Source organism: Hordeum vulgare, chromosome 2H (genome assembly GCF_904849725.1).
Source record: "Hordeum vulgare subsp. vulgare chromosome 2H, MorexV3_pseudomolecules_assembly, whole genome shotgun sequence".
Classification (NCBI taxonomy): domain Eukaryota; kingdom Viridiplantae; phylum Streptophyta; class Magnoliopsida; order Poales; family Poaceae; genus Hordeum; species Hordeum vulgare.
The window spans coordinates 577,683,520-577,703,741 of record NC_058519.1 but is presented as its reverse complement, the minus strand read 5'-3'; the positions used below and the strand labels follow the sequence as shown (position 1 = coordinate 577,703,741).

The window sequence follows — 20,222 nt, the reverse complement described above, 5'->3', positions numbered from 1 at the left end:
GCAAAAATATATTTAAAAAGGGGAATGCAACACGAGGACTTCCCAGGAGGTCACCCATCCTAGTACTACTCTCGCCCAAGCACGCTTAACTTCGAAGTTTTGATGGGATCCGGTGCTTTAGTGCTGGTATGATCGCATCCGACATGCAACTATCTATTTGTTCCTTATGCTTGCCCCTACTACTACTACTACTACTAGTCGTTGGGTGTCAAGCGCGGTGGGAAAAGTCACACAGTAATCGTCAAAAATAAGAAAATGAGGTCATATAGATCACGGTCCCGCGTCATCCTTGTCACGTGGCGCAAAAATATATTTAAAAAGGGGAATGCAACACGAGGACTTCCCAGGAGGTCACCCATCCTAGTACTACTCTCGCCCAAGCACGCTTAACTTCGAAGTTTTGATGGGATCCGGTGCTTTAGTGCTGGTATGATCGCATCCGACATGCAACTATCTATTTGTTCCTTATGCTTGCCCCTACTACTACTACTACTACTAGTCGTTGGGTGTCAAGCGCGGTGGGAAAAGTCACACAGTAATCGTCAAAAATAAGAAAATAAGGTCATATAGATCACGCTCCCGCGTCATCCTTGTCACGTGGCGCAAAAATATATTTAAAAAGGGGAATGCAACACGAGGACTTCCCAAGAGGTCACCCATCCTAGTACTACTCTTGCCCAAGCACGCTTAACTTTTGAGTTCTAATGGGATCCGGTGCCTTAGTGCTGGTATGATCGCATCCGACATGCAACTATCTATTTGTTCCTTATGCTTGCCCCTACTACTACTACTACTAGTACTACTACTAGTCGTTGGGTGTCAAGCGCGGTGGGAAAAGTCACACAGTAATCGTCAAAAATAAGAAAATGAGGTCATATAGATCACGCTCCCGCGTCATCCTTGTCACGTGGCGCAAAAATATATTTAAAAAGGGGAATGCAACACGAGGACTTCCTAGGAGGTCACCCATCCTAGTACTACTCTCGCCCAAGCACGGTTAACTTCGGAGTTCTGATGGGATCCGGTGCTTTAGTGCTGGTATGATCGCATCCGACATGCAACTATCTATTTGTTCCTTATGCTTGCCCCTACTACTACTACTACTACTACTACTACTAGTCGTTGGGTGTCAAGCGCGGTGGGAAAAGTCACACAGTAATCGTCAAAAATAAGAAAATGAGGTCATATAGATCACGCTCCCGCGTCATCCTTGTCACGTGGCGCAAAAATATATTTAAAAAGAGGAATGCAACACGAGGACTTCCTAGGAGGTCACCCATCCTAGTACTACTCTCGCCCAAGCACGCTTAACTTCGAAGTTCTGATGGGATCCGGTGCTTTAGTGCTGGTATGATCGCATCCGACATGCAACTATCTATTTGTTCCTTATGCTTGCCCCTACTACTACTACTACTACTAGTCGTTGGGTGTCAAGCGCGGTGGGAAAAGTCACACAGTAATCGTCAAAAATAAGAAAATGAGGTCATATAGATCACGCTCCCGCGTCATCCTTGTCACGTGGCGCAAAAATATATTTAAAAAGGGGAATGCAACACGAGGACTTCCCAGGAGGTCAACCATCCTAGTACTACTCTCGCCCAAGCACGCTTAACTTCGGAGTTCTGATGGGATCCGGTGCTTTAGTGCTGGTATGATCGCATCCGACATGCAACTATCTATTTGTTCCTTATGCTTGCCCCTACTACTACTACTACTACTACTACTAGTCGTTGGGTGTCAAGCGCGGTGGGAAAAGTCACACAGTAATCGTCAAAAATAAGAAAATGAGGTCATATAGATCACGCTCCCGCGTCATCCTTGTCACGTGGCGCAAAAATATATTTAAAAAGGGGAATGCAACACGAGGACTTACCAGGAGGTCACCCATCCTAGTACTACTCTCGCCCAAGCACGCTTAATTTCGAAGTTCTGATGGGATCCGGTGCTTTAGTGCTGGTATGATCGCATCCGACATGCAACTATCTATTTGTTCCTTATGCTTGCCCCTACTACTACTACTACTACTACTACTACTACTAGTCGTTGGGTGTCAAGCGCGGTGGGAAAAGTCACACAGTAATCGTCAAAAATAAGAAAATGAGGTCATATAGATCACGCTCCCGCGTCATCCTTGTCACGTGGCGCAAAAATATATTTAAAAAGGGGAATGCAACACGAGGACTTCCCAGGAGGTCACCCATCCTAGTACTACTCTCGCCCAAGCACGCTTAACTTCGGAGTTCTGATGGGATCCGGTGCTTTAGTGCTGGTATGATCGCATCCGACATCCAACTATCTATTTGTTCCTTATGCTTGCCCCTACTACTACTACTACTACTACTACTAGTCGTTGGGTGTCAAGCGCGGTGGGAAAAGTCACACAGTAATCGTCAAAAATAAGAAAATGAGGTCATATAGATCACGGTCCCGCGTCATTCTTGTCACGTGGCGCAAAAATATATTTAAAAAGGGGAATGCAACACGAGGACTTCCCAGGAGGTCACCCATCCTAGTACTACTCTCGCCCAAGCACGCTTAACTTCGGAGTTCTGATGGGATCCGGTGCTTTAGTGCTGGTATGATCGCATCCGACATGCAACTATCTATTTGTTCCTTATGCTTGCCCCTACTACTACTACTACTACTACTAGTCGTTGGGTGTCAAGCGCGGTGGGAAAAGTCACACAGTAATCGTCAAAAATAAGAAAATGAGGTCATATAGATCACGTTCCCGCGTCATCTTTGTCACGTGGCGCAAAAATATATTTAAAAAGGGGAATGCAACACGAGGACTTCCCAGGAGGTCACCCATCCTAGTACTACTCTCGCCCAAGCACGCTTAACTTCGGAGTTCTGATGGGACCCGGTGCTTTAGTGCTGGTATGATCGCATCCGACATGCAACTATCTATTTGTTCCTTATGCTTGCCCCTACTACTACTACTACTACTAGTCGTTGGGTGTCAAGCGCGGTGGGAAAAGTCACACAGTAATCGTCAAAAATAAGAAAATGAGGTCATATAGATCACGTTCCCGCGTCATCCTTGTCACGTGGCGCAAAAATATATTTAAAAAGGGGAATGCAACACGAGGACTTCCCAGGAGGTCACCCATCCTAGTACTACTCTCGCCCAAGCACGCTTAACTTCGGAGTTCTGATGGGATCCGGTGCTTTAGTGCTGGTATGATCGCATCCGACATGCAACTATCTATTTGTTCCTTATGCTTGCCCCTACTACTACTACTACTACTAGTCGTTGGGTGTCAAGCGCGGTGGGAAAAGTCACACAGTAATCGTCAAAAATAAGAAAATGAGGTCATATAGATCACGCTCCCGCGTCATCCTTGTCACGTGGCACAAAAATATATTTAAAAAGGGGAATGCAACACGAGGACTTCCTAGGAGGTCACCCATCCTAGTACTACTCTCGCCCAAGCACGCTTAACTTCGGAGTTCTGATGGGATCCGGTGCTTTAGTGCTGGTATGATCGCATCCGACATGCAACTATCTATTTGTTCCTTATGCTTGCCCCTACTACTACTACTACTACTAGTCGTTGGGTGTCAAGCGCGGTGGGAAAAGTCACACAGTAATCGTCAAAAATAAGAAAATGAGGTCATATAGATCATGCTCCCGCGTCATCCTTGTCACGTGGCGCAAAAATATATTTAAAAAGGGGAATGCAACACGAGGACTTCCCAGGAGGTCACCCATCCTAGTACTACTCTCGCCCAAGCACGCGTAACTTCGGAGTTCTGATGGGATCCGGTGCTTTAGTGCTGGTATGATCGCATCCGACATGCAACTATCTATTTGTTCCTTATGCTTGCCCCTACTACTACTACTACTACTACTACTACTAGTTGTTGGGTGTCAAGCGCGGTGGGAAAAGTCACACAGTAATCGTCAAAAATAAGAAAATGAGGTCATATAGATCACGGTCCCGCGTCATCCTTGTCACGGGGCGCAAAAATATATTTAAAAAGGGGAATGCAACACGAGGACTTCCCAGGAGGTCACCCATCCTAGTACTACTCTCGCCCAAGCACGCTTAACTTCGGAGTTCTGATGGGATCCGGTGCTTTAGTGCTGGTATGATCGCATCCGACATGCAACTATCTATTTGTTCCTTATGCTTGCCCCTACTACTACTACTACTACTACTACTACTACTACTACTAGTTGTTGGGTGTCAAGCGCGGTGGGAAAAGTCACACAGTAATCGTCAAAAATAAGAAAATGAGGTCATATAGATCACGGTCCCGCGTCATCCTTGTCACGGGGCGCAAAAATATATTTAAAAAGGGGAATGCAACACGAGGACTTCCCACGAGGTCACCCATCCTAGTACTACTCTCGCCCAAGCACGCTTAACTTCGGAGTTCTGATGAGATCCGATGCTTTAGTGCTGGTATGATCGCATCCGACATGCAACTATCTATTTGTTCCTTATGTTTGCCCCTACTACTACTACTACTAGTCGTTGGGTGTCAAGCGCGGTGGGAAAAGTCACACAGTAATCGTCAAAAATAAGAAAATGAGGTCATATAGATCACGCTCCCGCGTCATCCTTGTCACGTGGTGAAAAATATATTTAAAAAGGGGAATGCAACACGAGGACTTCCCAGGAGGTCACCCATCCTAGTACTACTCTCGCCCAAGCACGCTTAACTTCGGAGTTCTGATGGGATCCAGTGCTTTAGTGCTGGTATGATCACATCCGACATGCAACTATCTATTTGTTCCTTATGCTTGCCCCTACTACTACTACTACTACTAGTCGTTGGGTGTCAAGCGCGGTGGGAAAAGTCACACAGTAATCGTCAAAAATAAGAAAATGAGGTCATATAGATCACGGTCCCGCGTCATCCTTGTCACGTGGCGCAAAAATATATTTAAAAAGGGGAATGCAACACGAGGACTTCCCAGGAGGTCACCCATCCTAGTACTACTCTCGCCCAAGCACGCTTAACTTCGGAGTTCTGATGGGATCCGGTGCTTTAGTGCTGGTATGATCGCATCCGACATGCAACTATCTATTTGTTCCTTATGCTTGCCCCTACTACTACTACTACTACTAGTCGTTGGGTGTCAAGCGCGGTGGGAAAAGTCACACAGTAATCGTCAAAAATAAGAAAATGAGGTCATATAGATCACGCTCCCGCGTCATCCTTGTCACGTGGCGCAAAAATATATTTAAAAAGGGGAATGCAACACGAGGACTTCCCAGGAGGTCACCCATCCTAGTACTACTCTCGCCCAAACACGCTTAACTTCGGAGTTCTGATGGGATCCGGTGCTTTAGTGCTGGTATGATCGCATCCGACATGCAACTATCTATTTGTTCCTTATGCTTGCCCCTACTACTACTACTACTACTACTACTACTACTACTACTAGTCGTTGGGTGTCAAGCGCGGTGGGAAAAGTCACACAGTAATCGTCAAAAATAAGAAAATGAGGTCATATAGATCACGGTCCCGCGTCATCCTTGTCACGTGGCGCAAAAATATATTTAAAAAGGGGAATGCAACACGAGGACTTCCCAGGAGGTCACCCATCCTAGTACTACTCTCGCCCAAGCACGCTTAACTTCGGAGTTCTAATGGGATCCGGTGCTTTAGTGCTAGTATGATCGCATCTGACATGCAACTATCTATTTGTTCCTTATGCTTGCCCCTACTACTACTACTACTACTAGTCGTTGGGTGTCAAGCGCGGTGGGAAAAGTCACACAGTAATCGTCAAAAATAAGAAAATGAGGTCATATAGATCACGCTCCCGCGTCATCCTTGTCACGTGGCGCAAAAATATATTTAAAAAGGGGAATGCAACACGAGGACTTCCCAGGAGGTCACCCATCCTAGTACTACTCTTGCCCAAGCACGCTTAACTTCGGAGTTCCGATGGGATACGGTGCTTTAGTGCTGGTATGATCGCATCCGGCATGCAACTATATATTTGTTCCTTATGCTTGCCCCTACTACTACTACTACTACTACTACTAGTCGTTGGGTGTCAAGCGCGGTGGGAAAAGTCACACAGTAATCGTCAAAAATAAGAAAATGAGGTCATATAGATCACGCTCCCGCGTCATCCTTGTCACGTGGCGCAAAAATATATTTAAAAAGGAGAATGCAACACGAGGACTTCCCAGGAGGTCACCCATCCTAATGGGATCCGGTGCTTTAGTGCTGGTATGATCGCATCCGACATCCAACTATCTATTTGTTCCTTATGCTTGCCCCTACTACTACTACTACTACTACTACTAGTCGTTGGGTGTCAAGCGCGGTGGGAAAAGTCACACAGTAATCGTCAAAAATAAGAAAATGAGGTCATATAGATCACGGTCCCGCGTCATCCTTGTCACGTGGCGCAAAAATATATTTAAAAAGGGGAATGCAACACGAGGACTTCCCAGGAGGTCACCCATCCTAGTACTACTCTCGCCCAAGCACGCTTAACTTCGGAGTTCTGATGGGATCCGGTGCTTTAGTGCTGGTATGATCGCATCCGACATGCAACTATCTATTTGTTCCTTATGCTTGCCCCTACTACTACTACTACTACTAGTCGTTGGGTGTCAAGCGCGGTGGGAAAAGTCACACAGTAATCGTCAAAAATAAGAAAATGAGGTCATATAGATCACGCTCCCGCGTCATCCTTGTCACGTGGCGCAAAAATATATTTAAAAAGGGGAATGCAACACGAGGACTTCCCAGGAGGTCACCCATCCTAGTACTACTCTCGCCCAAACACGCTTAACTTCGGAGTTCTGATGGGATCCGGTGCTTTAGTGCTGGTATGATCGCATCCGACATGCAACTATCTATTTGTTCCTTATGCTTGCCCCTACTACTACTACTACTACTACTACTACTACTACTACTAGTCGTTGGGTGTCAAGCGCGGTGGGAAAAGTCACACAGTAATCGTCAAAAATAAGAAAATGAGGTCATATAGATCACGGTCCCGCGTCATCCTTGTCACGTGGCGCAAAAATATATTTAAAAAGGGGAATGCAACACGAGGACTTCCCAGGAGGTCACCCATCCTAGTACTACTCTCGCCCAAGCACGCTTAACTTCGGAGTTCTAATGGGATCCGGTGCTTTAGTGCTAGTATGATCGCATCTGACATGCAACTATCTATTTGTTCCTTATGCTTGCCCCTACTACTACTACTACTACTAGTCGTTGGGTGTCAAGCGCGGTGGGAAAAGTCACACAGTAATCGTCAAAAATAAGAAAATGAGGTCATATAGATCACGCTCCCGCGTCATCCTTGTCACGTGGCGCAAAAATATATTTAAAAAGGGGAATGCAACACGAGGACTTCCCAGGAGGTCACCCATCCTAGTACTACTCTTGCCCAAGCACGCTTAACTTCGGAGTTCCGATGGGATACGGTGCTTTAGTGCTGGTATGATCGCATCCGGCATGCAACTATATATTTGTTCCTTATGCTTGCCCCTACTACTACTACTACTACTACTACTAGTCGTTGGGTGTCAAGCGCGGTGGGAAAAGTCACACAGTAATCGTCAAAAATAAGAAAATGAGGTCATATAGATCACGCTCCCGCGTCATCCTTGTCACGTGGCGCAAAAATATATTTAAAAAGGAGAATGCAACACGAGGACTTCCCAGGAGGTCACCCATCCTAATGGGATCCGGTGCTTTAGTGCTGGTATGATCGCATCCGACATCCAACTATCTATTTGTTCCTTATGCTTGCCCCTACTACTACTACTACTACTACTACTAGTCGTTGGGTGTCAAGCGCGGTGGGAAAAGTCACACAGTAATCGTCAAAAATAAGAAAATGAGGTCATATAGATCACGGTCCCGCGTCATCCTTGTCACGTGGCGCAAAAATATATTTAAAAAGGGGAATGCAACACGAGGACTTCCCAGGAGGTCACCCATCCTAGTACTACTCTCGCCCAAGCACGCTTAACTTCAGAGTTCTGATGGGATCCGGTGCTTTACTGCTGGTATGATCGCATCCGACATGCAACTATCTATTTGTTCCTTATGCTTGCCCCTACTACTACTACTACTAGTCGTTGGGTGTCAAGCGCGGTGGGAAAAGTCACACAGTAATCGTCAAAAATAAGAAAATGAGGTCATATAGATCACGCTCCCGCGTCATCCTTGTCACGTGGCGCAAAAATATATTTAAAAAGGGGAATGCAACACGAGGACTTCCCAGGAGGTCACCCATCCTAGTACTACTCTCGCCCAAGCACGCTTAACTTCGGAGTTCTGATGGGATCCGGTGCTTTAGTGCTGGTATGATCGCATCCGACATGCAACTACCTATTTGTTCCTTATGCTTGCCCCTACTACTACTACTACTACTAGTCGTTGGGTGTCAAGCGCGGTGGGAAAAGTAACACAGTAATCGTCAAAAATAAGAAAATGAGGTCATATAGATCACGCTCCCGCGTCATCCTTGTCACGTGGCGCAAAAATATATTTAAAAAGGGGAATGCAACACGAGGACTTCCCAGGAGGTCACCCATCCTAGTACTACTCTCGCCCAAGCACGCGTAACTTCGGAGTTCTGATGGGATCCGGTGCTTTAGTGCTGGTATGATCGCAACCGACATGCAACTATCTATTTGTTCCTTATGCTTGCCCCTACTACTACTACTACTAGTCGTTGGGTGTCAAGCGCGGTGGGAAAAGTCACACAGTAATCGTCAAAAATAAGAAAATGAGGTCATATAGATCACGCTCCCGCGTCATCCTTGTCACGTGGCGCAAAAATATATTTAAAAAGGGGAATGCAACACGAGGACTTCCCACGAGGTCACCCATCCTAGTACTACTCTCGCCCAAGCACGCTTAACTTCGGAGTTTTGATGGGATTCGGTGCTTTAGTGCTGGTATGATCGCATCCGACATGCAACTATCTATTTGTTCCTTATGCTTGCCCCTACTACTACTACTACCACTACGACTACTAGTCGTTGGGTGTCAAGCGCGGTGGGAAAAGTCACATAGTAATCGTCAAAAATAAGAAAATGAGGTCATATAGATCACGCTCCCGCGTCATCCTTGTCACGTGGCGCAAAAATATATTTAAAAAGGGGAATGCAACACGAGGACTTCCCAGGAGGTCACCCATCCTAGTACTACTCTCGCCCAAGCACGGTTAACTTTGGAATTCTGATGGGATCCGGTGCTTTAGTGCTGGTATGATCGCATCCGACATGCAACTATCTATTTGTTCCTTATGCTTGCCCCTACTACTACTACTACTACTACTACTAGTCGTTAGGTGTCAAGCGCGGTGGGAAAAGTCACACAGTAATCGTCAAAAATAAGAAAATGAGGTCATATAGATCACGCTCCCGCGTCATCCTTGTCACGTGGCGCAAAAATATATTTAAAAAGGGGAATGCAACACGAGGACTTCCCAGGAGGTCACCCATCCTAGTACTACTCTCGCCCAAGCACGCTTAACTTCGAAGTTCTGATGGGATCCGGTGCTTTAGTGCTGGTATGATCGCATCCGACATGCAACTATCTATTTGTTCCTTATGCTTGCCCCTACTACTACTACTACTACTACTACTACTAGTCGTTGGGTGTCAAGCGCGGTGGGAAAAGTCACACAGTAATCGTCAAAAATAAGAAAATGAGGTCATATAGATCACGCTCCCGCGTCATCCTTGTCACGTGGCGCAAAAATATATTTAAAAAGGGGAATGCAACACGAGGACTTCCAGGAGGTCACCCATCCTAGTACTACTCTCGCCCAAGCACGCTTAACTTCGGAGTTCTGATGGGATCCGGTGCTTTAGTGCTGGTATGATCGCATCCGACATGCAACTATCTATTTGTTCCTTATGCTTGCCCCTACTACTACTACTACTAGTCGTTGGGTGTCAAGCGCGGTGGGAAAAGTCACACAGTAATCGTCAAAAATAAGAAAATGAGGTCATATAGATCACGCTCCCGCGTCATCCTTGTCACGTGGCGCAAAAATATATTTAAAAAGGGGAATGCAACACGAGGACTTCCCAGGAGGTCACCCATCCTAGTACTACTCTCGCCCAAGCACGCTTAACTTCGAAGTTCTGATGGGATCCGGTGCTTTAGTGCTGGTATGATCGCATCCGACATGCAACTATCTATTTGTTCCTTATGCTTGCCCCTACTACTACTACTACTACTACTAGTCGTTGGGTGTCAAGCGCGGTGGGAAAAGTCACACAGTAATCGTCAAAAATAAGAAAATGAGGTCATATAGATCACGCTCCCGCGTCATCCTTGTCACGTGGCGCAAAAATATATTTAAAAAGGGGAATGCAACACGAGGACTTCCAGGAGGTCACCCATCCTAGTACTACTCTCGCCCAAGCACGCTTAACTTCGGAGTTCTGATGGGATCCGGTGCTTTAGTGCTGGTATGATCGCATCCGACATGCAACTATCTATTTGTTCCTTATGCTTGCCCCTACTACTACTACTACTAGTCGTTGGGTGTCAAGCGCGGTGGGAAAAGTCACACAGTAATCGTCAAAAATAAGAAAATGAGGTCATATAGATCACGCTCCCGCGTCATCCTTGTCACGTGGCGCAAAAATATATTTAAAAAGGGGAATGCAACACGAGGACTTCCCAGGAGGTCACCCATCCTAGTACTACTCTCGCCCAAGCACGCTTAACTTCGGAGTTCTGATGGGATCCGGTGCTTTAGTGCTGGTATGATCGCATCCGACATGCAACTATCTATTTGTTCCTTATGCTTGCCCCTACTACTACTACTACTACTAGTCGTTGGGTGTCAAGCGCGGTGGGAAAAGTCACACAGTAATCGTCAAAAATAAGAAAATGAGGTCATATAGATCACGCTCCCGCGTCATCCTTGTCACGTGGCGCAAAAATATATTTAAAAAGGGGAATGCAACACGAGGACTTCCAGGAGGTCACCCATCCTAGTACTACTCTCGCCCAAGCACGCTTAACTTCGGAGTTCTGATGGGATCCGGTGCTTTAGTGCTGGTATGATCGCATCCGACATGCAACTATCTATTTGTTCCTTATGCTTGCCCCTACTACTACTACTACTAGTCGTTGGGTGTCAAGCGCGGTGGGAAAAGTCACACAGTAATCGTCAAAAATAAGAAAATGAGGTCATATAGATCACGCTCCCGCGTCATCCTTGTCACGTGGCGCAAAAATATATTTAAAAAGGGGAATGCAACACGAGGACTTCCAGGAGGTCACCCATCCTAGTACTACTCTCGCCCAAGCACGCTTAACTTCGGAGTTCTGATGGGATCCGGTGCTTTAGTGCTGGTATGATCGCATCCGACATGCAACTATCTATTTGTTCCTTATGCTTGCCCCTACTACTACTACTACTAGTCGTTGGGTGTCAAGCGCGGTGGGAAAAGTCACACAGTAATCGTCAAAAATAAGAAAATGAGGTCATATAGATCACGCTCCCGCGTCATCCTTGTCACGTGGCGCAAAAATATATTTAAAAAGGGGAATGCAACACGAGGACTTCCCAGGAGGTCACCCATCCTAGTACTACTCTCGCCCAAGCACGCTTAACTTCGGAGTTCTGATGGGATCCGGTGCTTTAGTGCTGGTATGATCGCATCCCACATGCAACTATCTATTTGTTCCTTATGCTTGCCCCTACTACTACTACTACTACTAGTCGTTGGGTGTCAAGCGCGGTGGGAAAAGTCACACAGTAATCGTCAAAAATAAGAAAATGAGGTCATATAGATCACGCTCCCGCGTCATCTTTGTCACGTGGCGCAAAAATATATTTAAAAAGGGGAATGCAACACGAGGACTTCCCAGGAGGTCACCCATCCTAGTACTACTCTCGCCCAAGCACGCTTAACTTCGGAGTTCTGATGGGATCCGGTGCTTTAGTGCTGGTATGATCGCATCCGACATGCAACTATCTATTTGTTCCTTATGCTTGCCCCTACTACTACTACTACTACTACTACTACTACTACTACTACTACTACTACTACTACTACTACTACTACTACTACTACTACTACTACTACTACTACTACTACTACTACTACTACTACTACTACTACTACTACTACTACTACTACTACTACTACTACTACTACTACTACTACTACTACTACTACTACTACTACTACTACTACTACTACTACTACTACTACTACTACTAGTCGTTGGGTGTCAAGCGCGGTGGGAAAAGTCACACAGTAATCGTCAAAAATAAGAAAATGAGGTCATATAGATCACGCTCCCGCGTCATCCTTGTCACGTGGCGCAAAAATATATTTAAAAAGGAGAATGCAACACGAGGACTTCCCAGGAGGTCACCCATCCTAATGGGATCCGGTGCTTTAGTGCTGGTATGATCGCATCCGACATCCAACTATCTATTTGTTCCTTATGCTTGCCCTTACTACTACTACTACTACTACTACTAGTCGTTGGGTGTCAAGCGCGGTGGGAAAAGTCACACAGTAATCGTCAAAAATAAGAAAATGAGGTCATATAGATCACGGTCCCGCGTCATCCTTGTCACGTGGCGCAAAAATATATTTAAAAAGGGGAATGCAACACGAGGACTTCCCAGGAGGTCACCCATCCTAGTACTACTCTCGCCCAAGCACGCTTAACTTCAGAGTTCTGATGGGATCCGGTGCTTTACTGCTGGTATGATCGCATCCGACATGCAACTATCTATTTGTTCCTTATGCTTGCCCCTACTACTACTACTACTAGTCGTTGGGTGTCAAGCGCGGTGGGAAAAGTCACACAGTAATCGTCAAAAATAAGAAAATGAGGTCATATAGATCACGCTCCCGCGTCATCCTTGTCACGTGGCGCAAAAATATATTTAAAAAGGGGAATGCAACACGAGGACTTCCCAGGAGGTCACCCATCCTAGTACTACTCTCGCCCAAGCACGCTTAACTTCGGAGTTCTGATGGGATCCGGTGCTTTAGTGCTGGTATGATCGCATCCGACATGCAACTACCTATTTGTTCCTTATGCTTGCCCCTACTACTACTACTACTACTAGTCGTTGGGTGTCAAGCGCGGTGGGAAAAGTAACACAGTAATCGTCAAAAATAAGAAAATGAGGTCATATAGATCACGCTCCCGCGTCATCCTTGTCACGTGGCGCAAAAATATATTTAAAAAGGGGAATGCAACACGAGGACTTCCCAGGAGGTCACCCATCCTAGTACTACTCTCGCCCAAGCACGCGTAACTTCGGAGTTCTGATGGGATCCGGTGCTTTAGTGCTGGTATGATCGCAACCGACATGCAACTATCTATTTGTTCCTTATGCTTGCCCCTACTACTACTACTACTAGTCGTTGGGTGTCAAGCGCGGTGGGAAAAGTCACACAGTAATCGTCAAAAATAAGAAAATGAGGTCATATAGATCACGCTCCCGCGTCATCCTTGTCACGTGGCGCAAAAATATATTTAAAAAGGGGAATGCAACACGAGGACTTCCCAGGAGGTCACCCATCCTAGTACTACTCTCGCCCAAGCACGCTTAACTTCGGAGTTCTGATGGGATCCGGTGCTTTAGTGCTGGTATGATCGCATCCGACATGCAACTATCTATTTGTTCCTTATGCTTGCCCCTACTACTACTACTACTACTACTACTACTACTACTACTACTACTACTACTACTACTACTACTACTACTACTACTACTACTACTACTACTACTACTACTACTACTACTACTACTACTACTACTACTACTACTACTACTACTACTACTACTACTACTACTACTACTACTACTACTACTACTACTACTACTACTACTACTACTACTACTACTACTACTACTACTACTACTACTACTACTACTACTACTACTACTACTACTACTACTACTACTACTACTACTACTACTACTACTACTACTACTACTACTACTACTACTACTACTACTACTACTACTACTACTACTACTACTACTACTACTACTACTACTACTACTACTACTACTACTACTACTACTACTACTACTACTACTACTACTACTACTACTACTACTACTACTACTACTACTACTACTACTACTACTACTACTACTACTACTACTACTACTACTACTACTACTACTACTACTACTACTACTACTACTACTACTACTACTACTACTACTACTACTACTACTACTACTACTACTACTACTACTACTACTACTACTACTACTACTACTACTACTACTACTACTACTAGTCGTTGGGTGTCAAGCGCGGTGGGAAAAGTCACACAGTAATCGTCAAAAATAAGAAAATGAGGTCATATAGATCACGCTCCCGCGTCATCCTTGTCACGTGGCGCAAAAATATATTTAAAAAGGAGAATGCAACACGAGGACTTCCCAGGAGGTCACCCATCCTAATGGGATCCGGTGCTTTAGTGCTGGTATGATCGCATCCGACATCCAACTATCTATTTGTTCCTTATGCTTGCCCCTACTACTACTACTACTACTACTACTAGTCGTTGGGTGTCAAGCGCGGTGGGAAAAGTCACACAGTAATCGTCAAAAATAAGAAAATGAGGTCATATAGATCACGGTCCCGCGTCATCCTTGTCACGTGGCGCAAAAATATATTTAAAAAGGGGAATGCAACACGAGGACTTCCCAGGAGGTCACCCATCCTAGTACTACTCTCGCCCAAGCACGCTTAACTTCAGAGTTCTGATGGGATCCGGTGCTTTACTGCTGGTATGATCGCATCCGACATGCAACTATCTATTTGTTCCTTATGCTTGCCCCTACTACTACTACTACTAGTCGTTGGGTGTCAAGCGCGGTGGGAAAAGTCACACAGTAATCGTCAAAAATAAGAAAATGAGGTCATATAGATCACGCTCCCGCGTCATCCTTGTCACGTGGCGCAAAAATATATTTAAAAAGGGGAATGCAACACGAGGACTTCCCAGGAGGTCACCCATCCTAGTACTACTCTCGCCCAAGCACGCTTAACTTCGGAGTTCTGATGGGATCCGGTGCTTTAGTGCTGGTATGATCGCATCCGACATGCAACTACCTATTTGTTCCTTATGCTTGCCCCTACTACTACTACTACTACTAGTCGTTGGGTGTCAAGCGCGGTGGGAAAAGTAACACAGTAATCGTCAAAAATAAGAAAATGAGGTCATATAGATCACGCTCCCGCGTCATCCTTGTCACGTGGCGCAAAAATATATTTAAAAAGGGGAATGCAACACGAGGACTTCCCAGGAGGTCACCCATCCTAGTACTACTCTCGCCCAAGCACGCGTAACTTCGGAGTTCTGATGGGATCCGGTGCTTTAGTGCTGGTATGATCGCAACCGACATGCAACTATCTATTTGTTCCTTATGCTTGCCCCTACTACTACTACTACTAGTCGTTGGGTGTCAAGCGCGGTGGGAAAAGTCACACAGTAATCGTCAAAAATAAGAAAATGAGGTCATATAGATCACGCTCCCGCGTCATCCTTGTCACGTGGCGCAAAAATATATTTAAAAAGGGGAATGCAACACGACGACTTCCCAGGAGGTCACCCATCCTAGTACTACTCTCGCCCAAGCACGCTTAACTTCGGAGTTCTGATGGGATCCGGTGCTTTAGTGCTGGTATGATCGCATCCGACATGCAACTATCTATTTGTTCCTTATGCTTGCCCCTACTACTACTACTACTACTACTACTACTACTACTACTACTACTACTACTACTACTACTACTACTACTACTACTACTACTACTACTACTACTACTACTACTACTACTACTACTACTACTACTACTACTACTAGTCGTTGGGTGTCAAGCGCGGTGGGAAAAGTCACACAGTAATCGTCAAAAATAAGAAAATGAGGTCATATAGATCACGCTCCCGCGTCATCCTTGTCACGTGGCGCAAAAATATATTTAAAAAGGAGAATGCAACACGAGGACTTCCCAGGAGGTCACCCATCCTAATGGGATCCGGTGCTTTAGTGCTGGTATGATCGCATCCGACATCCAACTATCTATTTGTTCCTTATGCTTGCCCCTACTACTACTACTACTACTACTACTAGTCGTTGGGTGTCAAGCGCGGTGGGAAAAGTCACACAGTAATCGTCAAAAATAAGAAAATGAGGTCATATAGATCACGGTCCCGCGTCATCCTTGTCACGTGGCGCAAAAATATATTTAAAAAGGGGAATGCAACACGAGGACTTCCCAGGAGGTCACCCATCCTAGTACTACTCTCGCCCAAGCACGCTTAACTTCAGAGTTCTGATGGGATCCGGTGCTTTACTGCTGGTATGATCGCATCCGACATGCAACTATCTATTTGTTCCTTATGCTTGCCCCTACTACTACTACTACTAGTCGTTGGGTGTCAAGCGCGGTGGGAAAAGTCACACAGTAATCGTCAAAAATAAGAAAATGAGGTCATATAGATCACGCTCCCGCGTCATCCTTGTCACGTGGCGCAAAAATATATTTAAAAAGGGGAATGCAACACGAGGACTTCCCAGGAGGTCACCCATCCTAGTACTACTCTCGCCCAAGCACGCTTAACTTCGGAGTTCTGATGGGATCCGGTGCTTTAGTGCTGGTATGATCGCATCCGACATGCAACTATCTATTTGTTCCTTATGCTTGCCCCTACTACTACTACTACTACTACCACTACTAGTTGTTGGGTGTCAAGCGCGGTGGGAAAAGTCACACAGTAATCGTCAAAAATAAGAAAATGAGGTCATATAGATCACGGTCCCGCGTCATCCTTGTCACGTGGCGCAAAAATATATTTAAAAAGGGGAATGCAACACGAGGACTTTCCAGGAGGTCACCCATCCTAGTACTACTCTCGCCCAAACACGCTTAACTTCGGAGTTCTGATGGGATCCGGTGCTTTAGTGCTGGTATGATCGCATCCGACATGCAACTATCTATTTGTTCCTTATGCTTGCCCCTACTACTACTACTACTACTAGTCGTTGGGTGTCAAGCGCGGTGGGAAAAGTCACACAGTAATCGTCAAAAATAAGAAAATGAGGTCATATAGATCACGCTCCCGCGTCATCCTTGTCACGTGGCGCAAAAATATATTTAAAAAGGGGAATGCAACACGAGGACTTCCCAGGAGGTCACCCATCCTAGTACTACTCTCGCCCAAGCACGCTTAACTTCAGAGTTCTGATGGGATCCGGTGCTTTACTGCTGGTATGATCGCATCCGACATGCAACTATCTATTTGTTCCTTATGCTTGCCCCTACTACTACTACTACTAGTCGTTGGGTGTCAAGCGCGGTGGGAAAAGTCACACAGTAATCGTCAAAAATAAGAAAATGAGGTCATATAGATCACGCTCCCGCGTCATCCTTGTCACGTGGCGCAAAAATATATTTAAAAAGGGGAATGCAACACGAGGACTTCCCAGGAGGTCACCCATCCTAGTACTACTCTCGCCCAAGCACGCTTAACTTCGGAGTTCTGATGGGATCCGGTGCTTTAGTGCTGGTATGATCGCATCCGACATGCAACTACCTATTTGTTCCTTATGCTTGCCCCTACTACTACTACTACTACTACTACTAGTCGTTGGGTGTCAAGCGCGGTGGGAAAAGTAACACAGTAATCGTCAAAAATAAGAAAATGAGGTCATATAGATCACGGTCCCGCGTCATCCTTGTCACGTGGCGCAAAAATATATTTAAAAAGGGGAATGCAACACGAGGACTTCCCAGGAGGTCACCCATCCTAGTACTACTCTCGCCCAAGCACGCTTAACTTCGGAGTTCTGATGGGATCCGGTGCTTTAGTGCTGGTATGATCGCAACCGACATGCAACTATCTATTTGTTCCTTATGCTTGCCCCTACTACTACTACTACTAGTCGTTGGGTGTCAAGCGCGGTGGGAAAAGTCACACAGTAATCGTCAAAAATAAGAAAATGAGGTCATATAGATCACGCTTCCGCGTCATCCTTGTCACGTGGCGCAAAAATATATTTAAAAAGGGGAATGCAACACGAGGACTTCCCAGGAGGTCACCCATCCTAGTACTACTCTCGCCCAAGCACGCTTAACTTCGGAGTTCTGATGGGATCCGGTGCTTTAGTGCTGGTATGATCGCATCCGACATGCAACTATCTATTTGTTCCTTATGCTTGCCCCTACTACTACTACTACTACTACTACTACTACTACTACTACTACTACTACTACTACTACTACTACTACTACTACTACTACTACTACTACTACTACTACTACTACTACTAGTACTACTAGTACTACTACTACTACTACTACTACTACTACTACTACTACTACTACTACTACTACTACTACTACTACTACTACTACTAGTCGTTGGGTGTCAAGCGCGGTGGGAAAAGTCACACAGTAATCGTCAAAAATAAGAAAATGAGGTCATATAGATCACGTTCCCGCGTCATCCTTGTCACGTGGCGCAAAAATATATTTAAAAAGGGGAATGCAACACGAGGACTTCCCAGGAGGTCACCCATCCTAGTACTACTCTCGCCCAAGCACGCTTAACTTCGGAGTTGTGATGGGATCCGGTGCTTTAGTGCTGGTATGATCGCATCCGACATGCAACTATCTATTTGTTCCTTATGCTTGCCCCTACTACTACTACTACTACTAGTCGTTGGGTGTCAAGCGCGGTGGGAAAAGTCACACAGTAATCGTCAAAAATAAGAAAATGAGGTCATATAGATCACGGTCCCGCGTCATCCTTGTCACGTGGCGCAAAAATATATTTAAAAAGGGGAATGCAACACGAGGACTTCCCAGGAGGTCAACCATCCTAGTACTACTCTCGCCCAAGCACGCTTAACTTCGGAGTTCTGATGGGATCCGGTGCTTTAGTGCTGGTATGATCGCATCCGACATGCAACTATCTATTTGTTCCTTATGCTTGCCCCTACTACTACTACTACTACTACTACTAGTCGTTGGGTGTCAAGCGCGGTGGGAAAAGTCACACAGTAATCGTCAAAAATAAGAAAATGAGGTCATATAGATCACGCTCCCGCGTCATCCTTGTCACGTGGCGCAAAAATATATTTAAAAAGGGGAATGCAACACGAGGACTTACCAGGAGGTCACCCATCCTAGTACTACTCTCGCCCAAGCACGCTTAATTTCGAAGTTCTGATGGGATCCGGTGCTTTAGTGCTGGTATGATCGCATCCGACATGCAACTATCTATTTGTTCCTTATGCTTGCCCCTACTACTACTACTACTACTAGTCGTTGGGTGTCAAGCGCGGTGGGAAAAGTCACACAGTAATCGTCAAAAATAAGAAAATGAGGTCATATAGATCACGCTCCCACGTCATCCTTGTCACGTGGCGCAAAAATATATTTAAAAAGGGGAATGCAACACGAGGACTTCCCAGGAGGTCACCCATCCTAGTACTACTCTCGCCCAAGCACGCTTAACTTCGGAGTTGTGATGGGATCCGGTGCTTTAGTGCTGGTATGATCGCATCCGACATGCAACTATCTATTTGTTCCTTATGCTTGCCCCTACTACTACTACTACTACTACTACTACTAGTCGTTGGGTGTCAAGCGCGGTGGGAAAAGTCACACAGTAATCGTCAAAAATAAGAAAATGAGGTCATATAGATCACGGTCCCGCGTCATCCTTGTCACGTGGCGCAAAAATATATTTAAAAAGGGGAATGCAACACGAGGACTTCCCAGGAGGTCAACCATCCTAGTACTACTCTCGCCCAAGCACGCTTAACTTCGGAGTTCTGATGGGATCCGGTGCTTTAGTGCTGGTATGATCGCATCCGACATGCAACTATCTATTTGTTCCTTATGCTTGCCCCTACTACTACTACTACTACTAGTACTAGTCGTTGGGTGTCAAGCGCGGTGGGAAAAGTCACACAGTAATCGTCAAAAATAAGAAAATGAGGTCATATAGATCACGCTCCCGCGTCATCCTTGTCAGGGGGCGCAAAAATATATTTAAAAAGGGGAATGCAACACGAGGACTTCCCAAGAGGTCACCCATCCTAGTACTACTCTCGCCCAAGCACGCTTAACTTCGGAGTTCTGATGGGATCCGGTGCTTTAGTGCTGGTATGATCGCATCCGACATGCAACTATCTATTTGTTCCTTATGCTTGCCCCTACTACTACTACTACTACTACCACTACTAGTTG

At 45.6% G+C, this 20,222-nt stretch overlaps 59 non-coding genes across 59 annotated transcripts; all 59 read right to left on the bottom strand.

Moving 5' to 3' along the window:
• Positions 1-21: 21 nt before the first annotated feature.
• LOC123431823 lies at positions 22-140 on the bottom strand. Its single transcript, XR_006623410.1, has one exon. It is a non-coding gene; the product is annotated as a 5S ribosomal RNA (ribosomal RNA).
• A 182-nt stretch (positions 141-322) lies between these two features.
• Positions 323-441, bottom strand: LOC123431822. The gene has a single exon (XR_006623408.1). It is a non-coding gene; the product is annotated as a 5S ribosomal RNA (ribosomal RNA).
• A 182-nt stretch (positions 442-623) lies between these two features.
• On the bottom strand, positions 624-742 carry LOC123433121. The gene has a single exon (XR_006624673.1). It is a non-coding gene; the product is annotated as a 5S ribosomal RNA (ribosomal RNA).
• A 191-nt stretch (positions 743-933) lies between these two features.
• On the bottom strand, positions 934-1,052 carry LOC123437990. Its single transcript, XR_006629149.1, has one exon. It is a non-coding gene; the product is annotated as a 5S ribosomal RNA (ribosomal RNA).
• A 191-nt stretch (positions 1,053-1,243) lies between these two features.
• LOC123438020 lies at positions 1,244-1,362 on the bottom strand. The gene has a single exon (XR_006629180.1). It is a non-coding gene; the product is annotated as a 5S ribosomal RNA (ribosomal RNA).
• A 182-nt stretch (positions 1,363-1,544) lies between these two features.
• LOC123436033 lies at positions 1,545-1,663 on the bottom strand. The gene has a single exon (XR_006627271.1). It is a non-coding gene; the product is annotated as a 5S ribosomal RNA (ribosomal RNA).
• A 188-nt stretch (positions 1,664-1,851) lies between these two features.
• LOC123432903 lies at positions 1,852-1,970 on the bottom strand. The gene has a single exon (XR_006624470.1). It is a non-coding gene; the product is annotated as a 5S ribosomal RNA (ribosomal RNA).
• Positions 1,971-2,164: 194 nt separating this feature from the next.
• LOC123434802 lies at positions 2,165-2,283 on the bottom strand. Its single transcript, XR_006626075.1, has one exon. It is a non-coding gene; the product is annotated as a 5S ribosomal RNA (ribosomal RNA).
• A 188-nt stretch (positions 2,284-2,471) lies between these two features.
• On the bottom strand, positions 2,472-2,590 carry LOC123434801. The gene has a single exon (XR_006626074.1). It is a non-coding gene; the product is annotated as a 5S ribosomal RNA (ribosomal RNA).
• Positions 2,591-2,775: 185 nt separating this feature from the next.
• Positions 2,776-2,894, bottom strand: LOC123435886. The gene has a single exon (XR_006627131.1). It is a non-coding gene; the product is annotated as a 5S ribosomal RNA (ribosomal RNA).
• A 182-nt stretch (positions 2,895-3,076) lies between these two features.
• On the bottom strand, positions 3,077-3,195 carry LOC123434800. Its single transcript, XR_006626073.1, has one exon. It is a non-coding gene; the product is annotated as a 5S ribosomal RNA (ribosomal RNA).
• Positions 3,196-3,377: 182 nt separating this feature from the next.
• LOC123435582 lies at positions 3,378-3,496 on the bottom strand. The gene has a single exon (XR_006626828.1). It is a non-coding gene; the product is annotated as a 5S ribosomal RNA (ribosomal RNA).
• Positions 3,497-3,678: 182 nt separating this feature from the next.
• Positions 3,679-3,797, bottom strand: LOC123437591. The gene has a single exon (XR_006628765.1). It is a non-coding gene; the product is annotated as a 5S ribosomal RNA (ribosomal RNA).
• A 191-nt stretch (positions 3,798-3,988) lies between these two features.
• On the bottom strand, positions 3,989-4,107 carry LOC123434798. The gene has a single exon (XR_006626071.1). It is a non-coding gene; the product is annotated as a 5S ribosomal RNA (ribosomal RNA).
• A 200-nt stretch (positions 4,108-4,307) lies between these two features.
• Positions 4,308-4,426, bottom strand: LOC123438065. The gene has a single exon (XR_006629227.1). It is a non-coding gene; the product is annotated as a 5S ribosomal RNA (ribosomal RNA).
• A 178-nt stretch (positions 4,427-4,604) lies between these two features.
• Positions 4,605-4,723, bottom strand: LOC123436767. Its single transcript, XR_006627979.1, has one exon. It is a non-coding gene; the product is annotated as a 5S ribosomal RNA (ribosomal RNA).
• Positions 4,724-4,905: 182 nt separating this feature from the next.
• LOC123434797 lies at positions 4,906-5,024 on the bottom strand. Its single transcript, XR_006626070.1, has one exon. It is a non-coding gene; the product is annotated as a 5S ribosomal RNA (ribosomal RNA).
• A 182-nt stretch (positions 5,025-5,206) lies between these two features.
• LOC123435884 lies at positions 5,207-5,325 on the bottom strand. The gene has a single exon (XR_006627129.1). It is a non-coding gene; the product is annotated as a 5S ribosomal RNA (ribosomal RNA).
• A 200-nt stretch (positions 5,326-5,525) lies between these two features.
• Positions 5,526-5,644, bottom strand: LOC123438377. The gene has a single exon (XR_006629522.1). It is a non-coding gene; the product is annotated as a 5S ribosomal RNA (ribosomal RNA).
• Positions 5,645-5,826: 182 nt separating this feature from the next.
• Positions 5,827-5,945, bottom strand: LOC123432652. Its single transcript, XR_006624224.1, has one exon. It is a non-coding gene; the product is annotated as a 5S ribosomal RNA (ribosomal RNA).
• Positions 5,946-6,400: 455 nt separating this feature from the next.
• Positions 6,401-6,519, bottom strand: LOC123434796. Its single transcript, XR_006626069.1, has one exon. It is a non-coding gene; the product is annotated as a 5S ribosomal RNA (ribosomal RNA).
• Positions 6,520-6,701: 182 nt separating this feature from the next.
• On the bottom strand, positions 6,702-6,820 carry LOC123435882. The gene has a single exon (XR_006627127.1). It is a non-coding gene; the product is annotated as a 5S ribosomal RNA (ribosomal RNA).
• A 200-nt stretch (positions 6,821-7,020) lies between these two features.
• On the bottom strand, positions 7,021-7,139 carry LOC123438376. The gene has a single exon (XR_006629521.1). It is a non-coding gene; the product is annotated as a 5S ribosomal RNA (ribosomal RNA).
• Positions 7,140-7,321: 182 nt separating this feature from the next.
• LOC123432651 lies at positions 7,322-7,440 on the bottom strand. Its single transcript, XR_006624223.1, has one exon. It is a non-coding gene; the product is annotated as a 5S ribosomal RNA (ribosomal RNA).
• Positions 7,441-7,895: 455 nt separating this feature from the next.
• Positions 7,896-8,014, bottom strand: LOC123438712. The gene has a single exon (XR_006629838.1). It is a non-coding gene; the product is annotated as a 5S ribosomal RNA (ribosomal RNA).
• Positions 8,015-8,193: 179 nt separating this feature from the next.
• On the bottom strand, positions 8,194-8,312 carry LOC123434795. The gene has a single exon (XR_006626068.1). It is a non-coding gene; the product is annotated as a 5S ribosomal RNA (ribosomal RNA).
• A 182-nt stretch (positions 8,313-8,494) lies between these two features.
• On the bottom strand, positions 8,495-8,613 carry LOC123431574. Its single transcript, XR_006623165.1, has one exon. It is a non-coding gene; the product is annotated as a 5S ribosomal RNA (ribosomal RNA).
• A 179-nt stretch (positions 8,614-8,792) lies between these two features.
• LOC123432502 lies at positions 8,793-8,911 on the bottom strand. The gene has a single exon (XR_006624081.1). It is a non-coding gene; the product is annotated as a 5S ribosomal RNA (ribosomal RNA).
• A 191-nt stretch (positions 8,912-9,102) lies between these two features.
• On the bottom strand, positions 9,103-9,221 carry LOC123432250. The gene has a single exon (XR_006623842.1). It is a non-coding gene; the product is annotated as a 5S ribosomal RNA (ribosomal RNA).
• A 188-nt stretch (positions 9,222-9,409) lies between these two features.
• On the bottom strand, positions 9,410-9,528 carry LOC123436625. Its single transcript, XR_006627840.1, has one exon. It is a non-coding gene; the product is annotated as a 5S ribosomal RNA (ribosomal RNA).
• A 191-nt stretch (positions 9,529-9,719) lies between these two features.
• On the bottom strand, positions 9,720-9,837 carry LOC123438255. The gene has a single exon (XR_006629408.1). It is a non-coding gene; the product is annotated as a 5S ribosomal RNA (ribosomal RNA).
• Positions 9,838-10,016: 179 nt separating this feature from the next.
• On the bottom strand, positions 10,017-10,135 carry LOC123436624. The gene has a single exon (XR_006627839.1). It is a non-coding gene; the product is annotated as a 5S ribosomal RNA (ribosomal RNA).
• A 185-nt stretch (positions 10,136-10,320) lies between these two features.
• On the bottom strand, positions 10,321-10,438 carry LOC123438254. Its single transcript, XR_006629407.1, has one exon. It is a non-coding gene; the product is annotated as a 5S ribosomal RNA (ribosomal RNA).
• Positions 10,439-10,617: 179 nt separating this feature from the next.
• On the bottom strand, positions 10,618-10,736 carry LOC123434794. Its single transcript, XR_006626067.1, has one exon. It is a non-coding gene; the product is annotated as a 5S ribosomal RNA (ribosomal RNA).
• A 182-nt stretch (positions 10,737-10,918) lies between these two features.
• LOC123438252 lies at positions 10,919-11,036 on the bottom strand. Its single transcript, XR_006629405.1, has one exon. It is a non-coding gene; the product is annotated as a 5S ribosomal RNA (ribosomal RNA).
• A 179-nt stretch (positions 11,037-11,215) lies between these two features.
• Positions 11,216-11,333, bottom strand: LOC123438251. Its single transcript, XR_006629404.1, has one exon. It is a non-coding gene; the product is annotated as a 5S ribosomal RNA (ribosomal RNA).
• A 179-nt stretch (positions 11,334-11,512) lies between these two features.
• Positions 11,513-11,631, bottom strand: LOC123434792. Its single transcript, XR_006626065.1, has one exon. It is a non-coding gene; the product is annotated as a 5S ribosomal RNA (ribosomal RNA).
• A 182-nt stretch (positions 11,632-11,813) lies between these two features.
• Positions 11,814-11,932, bottom strand: LOC123434791. Its single transcript, XR_006626064.1, has one exon. It is a non-coding gene; the product is annotated as a 5S ribosomal RNA (ribosomal RNA).
• Positions 11,933-12,585: 653 nt separating this feature from the next.
• Positions 12,586-12,704, bottom strand: LOC123438711. The gene has a single exon (XR_006629837.1). It is a non-coding gene; the product is annotated as a 5S ribosomal RNA (ribosomal RNA).
• A 179-nt stretch (positions 12,705-12,883) lies between these two features.
• Positions 12,884-13,002, bottom strand: LOC123434790. The gene has a single exon (XR_006626063.1). It is a non-coding gene; the product is annotated as a 5S ribosomal RNA (ribosomal RNA).
• Positions 13,003-13,184: 182 nt separating this feature from the next.
• LOC123431572 lies at positions 13,185-13,303 on the bottom strand. Its single transcript, XR_006623163.1, has one exon. It is a non-coding gene; the product is annotated as a 5S ribosomal RNA (ribosomal RNA).
• A 179-nt stretch (positions 13,304-13,482) lies between these two features.
• On the bottom strand, positions 13,483-13,601 carry LOC123434789. The gene has a single exon (XR_006626062.1). It is a non-coding gene; the product is annotated as a 5S ribosomal RNA (ribosomal RNA).
• A 1,043-nt stretch (positions 13,602-14,644) lies between these two features.
• LOC123438710 lies at positions 14,645-14,763 on the bottom strand. Its single transcript, XR_006629836.1, has one exon. It is a non-coding gene; the product is annotated as a 5S ribosomal RNA (ribosomal RNA).
• Positions 14,764-14,942: 179 nt separating this feature from the next.
• On the bottom strand, positions 14,943-15,061 carry LOC123434787. The gene has a single exon (XR_006626061.1). It is a non-coding gene; the product is annotated as a 5S ribosomal RNA (ribosomal RNA).
• Positions 15,062-15,243: 182 nt separating this feature from the next.
• LOC123431571 lies at positions 15,244-15,362 on the bottom strand. The gene has a single exon (XR_006623162.1). It is a non-coding gene; the product is annotated as a 5S ribosomal RNA (ribosomal RNA).
• A 179-nt stretch (positions 15,363-15,541) lies between these two features.
• Positions 15,542-15,660, bottom strand: LOC123437401. The gene has a single exon (XR_006628583.1). It is a non-coding gene; the product is annotated as a 5S ribosomal RNA (ribosomal RNA).
• A 560-nt stretch (positions 15,661-16,220) lies between these two features.
• On the bottom strand, positions 16,221-16,339 carry LOC123438708. Its single transcript, XR_006629835.1, has one exon. It is a non-coding gene; the product is annotated as a 5S ribosomal RNA (ribosomal RNA).
• A 179-nt stretch (positions 16,340-16,518) lies between these two features.
• LOC123434786 lies at positions 16,519-16,637 on the bottom strand. The gene has a single exon (XR_006626060.1). It is a non-coding gene; the product is annotated as a 5S ribosomal RNA (ribosomal RNA).
• A 191-nt stretch (positions 16,638-16,828) lies between these two features.
• LOC123438542 lies at positions 16,829-16,947 on the bottom strand. The gene has a single exon (XR_006629678.1). It is a non-coding gene; the product is annotated as a 5S ribosomal RNA (ribosomal RNA).
• Positions 16,948-17,129: 182 nt separating this feature from the next.
• On the bottom strand, positions 17,130-17,248 carry LOC123438707. The gene has a single exon (XR_006629834.1). It is a non-coding gene; the product is annotated as a 5S ribosomal RNA (ribosomal RNA).
• Positions 17,249-17,427: 179 nt separating this feature from the next.
• LOC123434785 lies at positions 17,428-17,546 on the bottom strand. The gene has a single exon (XR_006626059.1). It is a non-coding gene; the product is annotated as a 5S ribosomal RNA (ribosomal RNA).
• Positions 17,547-17,734: 188 nt separating this feature from the next.
• Positions 17,735-17,853, bottom strand: LOC123435739. Its single transcript, XR_006626988.1, has one exon. It is a non-coding gene; the product is annotated as a 5S ribosomal RNA (ribosomal RNA).
• Positions 17,854-18,032: 179 nt separating this feature from the next.
• On the bottom strand, positions 18,033-18,151 carry LOC123434784. Its single transcript, XR_006626058.1, has one exon. It is a non-coding gene; the product is annotated as a 5S ribosomal RNA (ribosomal RNA).
• Positions 18,152-18,507: 356 nt separating this feature from the next.
• Positions 18,508-18,626, bottom strand: LOC123431722. The gene has a single exon (XR_006623311.1). It is a non-coding gene; the product is annotated as a 5S ribosomal RNA (ribosomal RNA).
• A 182-nt stretch (positions 18,627-18,808) lies between these two features.
• On the bottom strand, positions 18,809-18,927 carry LOC123436031. Its single transcript, XR_006627269.1, has one exon. It is a non-coding gene; the product is annotated as a 5S ribosomal RNA (ribosomal RNA).
• A 188-nt stretch (positions 18,928-19,115) lies between these two features.
• LOC123432902 lies at positions 19,116-19,234 on the bottom strand. The gene has a single exon (XR_006624469.1). It is a non-coding gene; the product is annotated as a 5S ribosomal RNA (ribosomal RNA).
• A 182-nt stretch (positions 19,235-19,416) lies between these two features.
• Positions 19,417-19,535, bottom strand: LOC123431721. The gene has a single exon (XR_006623310.1). It is a non-coding gene; the product is annotated as a 5S ribosomal RNA (ribosomal RNA).
• A 191-nt stretch (positions 19,536-19,726) lies between these two features.
• Positions 19,727-19,845, bottom strand: LOC123436030. The gene has a single exon (XR_006627268.1). It is a non-coding gene; the product is annotated as a 5S ribosomal RNA (ribosomal RNA).
• A 188-nt stretch (positions 19,846-20,033) lies between these two features.
• On the bottom strand, positions 20,034-20,152 carry LOC123435006. Its single transcript, XR_006626268.1, has one exon. It is a non-coding gene; the product is annotated as a 5S ribosomal RNA (ribosomal RNA).
• Positions 20,153-20,222: the final 70 nt, after the last annotated feature.